The following is a 4,211-nucleotide window of genomic DNA, read 5'->3' as shown; positions in this document are numbered from 1 at the left end:
CCTCTTGGATTGATCCCTTGATCATTATGTAGTGTCCTCCTTTGTCTCTTGTAATAGTCTTTATTTTGAAGCGTATTTTGTCTGATATGGGTATTGCTACTCCAAATTTCTTTTGATTTCCATTTACATAGAATACATTTTTCATCACCTCACTTTCAGTCTGTATGTGTCCCTAGATCTGCAATGGATCTCTTGTAGACAGCATACATACGGGACTTGTTTTTGTATGCATTCTGCCACTCTGTGTCTTTTGGTTGTAGCATTTAATCCATTTACATTTAAGGTAATTTTTGATATAAATGTTCCTATTAACATTTTCTTATTTGATTTATGTTTGCTTTTGTAGGTCTTTTCATTCTCTTGTCTTTTCTGCCAAGATAAGTTCCTTTAGCATTTGTTGTAAAGTTCATTTGGTGGTGCTGAATTCTCTTAATTTTGTTTATCTGTAAATGTTTTAATTTTTCTGTCGAATATGAATGAGATCCTTGCTGGGTAGAGTAGTCTTGGTTGTAAATTTTTCCCTTTCATCACTTTAATTATATTCTGCCACTCCCTTCTGGCTTGCAGAGTTTCTGCTGAAACATCAGCTGTTAACCTTATGGGGATTCCCTTGTGTGTTATTTGTTGTTTTTCCCTTGCTGCTTTTAATGTTTTTTCTTTGTATTTAATTTTGGATAATTTCATTAATATGTGTCTCAGCATGTTTCTCCACGGATTTTTCCTGTAAAGGACTCTCTGTGCTTCCTGGACTTGATTGACTATTTCCTTTCACATGTTAGGGAAGTTTTCGACTATAATCTCTTCAAATATTTTCTTAGACGCTTTCTTTTCCTCTTCTTCTTCCAGGACCCCTATAATTCGAATGTTGGTGCCTTTAATGTTGTTCCAGAGGCCTCTGAGACTGTCCTTAATTCTTTTCATTTTTTTTCCTTTACTCTGCGCTGTGGCAATTTTTTCCCTTATTCTATCTTAAAGGTCACTTATCCGTTCTTCTGCCTCAGTTATTCTACTATTGATTCCTGCTACAGTATTTTAAATTTCATTTATTCTGTTGTTCATCATTGTGTGTTTGCTCTTCAGTTCTTCTAGGTCTTTTTTAAACATTTCTTGTATTTTCTCCATTCTATTTCCTGGAATTTGGATCATCTTTACTATCATTACTGTGAATTCTTTTTCAGGCAGCCTGCATATTTCTTCTTCATTTGTTTGGTGTTTTAGGTTTTTACCTTGCTGCTTCATCTGCTGCATTTTTCTCTGTCTTCTCCTTTCCTTTAGCTTACTGTGTTTGGGGTCTCCCTTTCACAGGATGCAGGTTTGTTTTTCTTGTTACTTTTGGTGTCTGCCCCCAGTGGGTGAGGTTGGTTCAGTGGCTTGTGTAGGTTCTGGGTGGAGGCACCTCGTTACACTGTTCTGGTGGGTGGCAATTAATTTTGTCCTTCTGGTGGGCAGGGCCATGTCAGGTGGTGTGTGCTGGGGTGTCTGTGAACTTAGTATGACTTTAGGCAGTCTCTCTGCTAATGGGTGGCCCTGTGTTCCTGTCCTGCTAGTTTTTTGACATGGGACCTCCAGCACTGTAGCTTGCTGGCCATTGGGTGGAGCTGGGTCTTAGTGTTGAAATGGAGATCTCTCAGAGAGCACACGCCGATTGATATTATGTGGAGCCAGGAGATTTCTGGTTGTCCAATGTCCTGAAATCAGCTTTTCCACCTTGGAGGCTCACGTCTAATACCTGGCCGGAGCACCAAGACCCTGACAGCTGCATGCCTTAGAGGAAAAGGAAGGAAAAAATAGAAAAAAAACACAGTAGTACACAAAACCAAATGGTAATAACAATACTAAACAGGCAAAATCACAGAAAGAAACATACACACACATGCTCACAAAAAGGAAACAAACAAACAAGCCAAAAAAAAGAAAGAAAAGAATAGTGAGCACACTAGGAAAAACAGTAAAAGCAAACCTAAACAGACAAGATCACACGAAGAAACACATACATATACACTCACAAAAAGAAATAAAATAAAAATATTAAAATAAAGTAAATAAAAATACTAAGAATAAAAAAATAAATAAAATTTTAAAAACAGGAAGAGAGCAACCTAACCAATAAGAAAATCCACCAATGATAACAAGCACTAAAATCTAACTTAAGATAAACATAAAACTGGAAACCAATCAGACCCAGAAAGCAAACCCCAAGTCTACAGTTGCTCCTAAAGTTCACTGCCTCATTTGGGGGAACATTGGTTGTCTAATCAAGTATTCTTCAAATGCAGGGATTTTCAAGTTCGTTTTGGGCATTTAATCTGCTGCTCCTGAGGCTGCACTGAGAAATTTCCCTTTCTCTACTTTGTTCCCACAGCTCCTCAGGTTCAGCTTTGATTTTGGCCCTGCCTTTATGTGTAGGCCGCCCTCAGGCATCTGTTCCCTTCACAGACAGGAGGAGGTTAAGCGGCAGCTGATTAGGGCTCTCTTGCTCACTCAGGCCAGCGAGAGGGAGGATTACTATAGTCATAATTGGAATGTGAGGTGAGGCTGCAGTGGCAGAGGTCAGCGTGACATTGCAACAGCCTGAGGGATGCCATGTTTTCTCCTGGAGGAAGTTGTCCCTGGATCATGGGACCCTGGCAGTGGCATGGTTCACAGGATGCTGGGGTGGTGTACGTAGTGACCTGCACTTCCACACAGGATTCTTGGTGGCAGTGGTGGTGATGGTAGAGGTTCATGCCCATTCTGGGGTCCAAGCTAATAGCCATGGCTTCCACTTGTCTCTGGAGCTCGCTTAGGTGGTGCTCTGTCTTCTGTGGGCACACGGAGCAGGAATCCCCTCTCGTTGTGCACCCAGAAAAAATGGTCTCTGGGCTTTTGGCAGGTGAGAGTTTTTCCTGGACTCCCTCCAAGCTATCTGTGGCACAGTAGCCTCCTTCAGGCTGTTTTCATGCAGCCATCCCCATTCCTCTCCCTGGGGTCTTACCTCTGGAGCCCAAGACTCAGCTCCCAGGCATGGTGGGTGAGAAGAGAACATCTCAGATTGGTGAGTGCAACTCAGCACTGATCCTCTGTGCCGGAATCTCTACACTTTACCCTCTGCCCCACTGTTGCTGCACTCTCCTCTGTGGCTCTGAAGCTTCCCTCCCTCGCACCCCCCTTGCCCACCAGTTAAGGGGCTTTGAGTGTGTAGAAACTTTTCATCCTTCACAGCTCGCTTCCAGAGGTGCAGCTCCTGTCCCTATTCTTCTGCCTCTGTTTTTTCTTTTTTCTTTTGCCCTAGCCAGATATGTGGGGATTTTCTTACCTTTGGGGAAGTCTGAGGACTTCTGCCAACATTCAGTAGGTGTTTTGTAGGAGTTGTTACACATGTAGATGTATTTTTCATGTTTTGGTGGTGAGGAAAGTGATCTCCACGTCTTACTTCTCTGCCACCTTGAAGGTCCTCAGATAATGCGTTTTCCAAAGTGAATATTTGTGGCAAACCTACGTCAAGTAAGTCTATTGGAGCCATTTTTTTTCAAACAGCATTTTCTCACTACATCTCTGTGTCATATTTTGACAATTCTGCCAATAATTCAAGCTCTCCACCAGAAAGAAAAACAGAAAAACAAACAAAAACACAAAAACCAAAAATCTATGATTCACTGAAGGCTCAGATGATGATTATCATTTTTTAGCAATAAAGTATTTTAAAATTAAGTTATGTACATTTTTTAGACATAATGCTATTGCACACTTAATAGACTACTGTATAGGGTAAACACATCTTTTCTATTTACTGAGAAAACAAAAATTTGTGTGATTCGTTTTAGCGATATTCACTTTATTGAGGCAGCCTGGAACCTAACTTGCAATAACTTCAAGGTATGCCTGTACACAATTTGACTGCCTGATATCTACATACACTCATCTTCCCATATATACTCTTTAAAATATATACATTTTCAATAATACCTCATCTCCACACAATAGCCAAATAAACGAAACAATCCAAAACCAGAAAAGCACTTTCTATCTCCTTAAAAGGAATGCAGCCCCAAGTTTCATCTGTTATACACTCTAGCTATTAATATAAGACATCCAGATGATGCCTATTCCTCTTCTAGTGTTGTGCCAGGCCTCTTTATTATTCTACAACTTATGTACTTAAGCAACAAAATGAGTCACCTTTAACACAGCCTATGTAATACTAGGGTGTGAAAGGGCCCAGTAGTAGAAAT

This window comes from Leucopleurus acutus (genome assembly GCF_964270905.1).
Source record: "Leucopleurus acutus genome assembly, chromosome: X".
In the NCBI taxonomy this organism is placed as follows: Eukaryota; Metazoa; Chordata; class Mammalia; order Artiodactyla; family Delphinidae; genus Leucopleurus; species Leucopleurus acutus.
Note: the sequence above shows the minus strand (reverse complement) of the source record.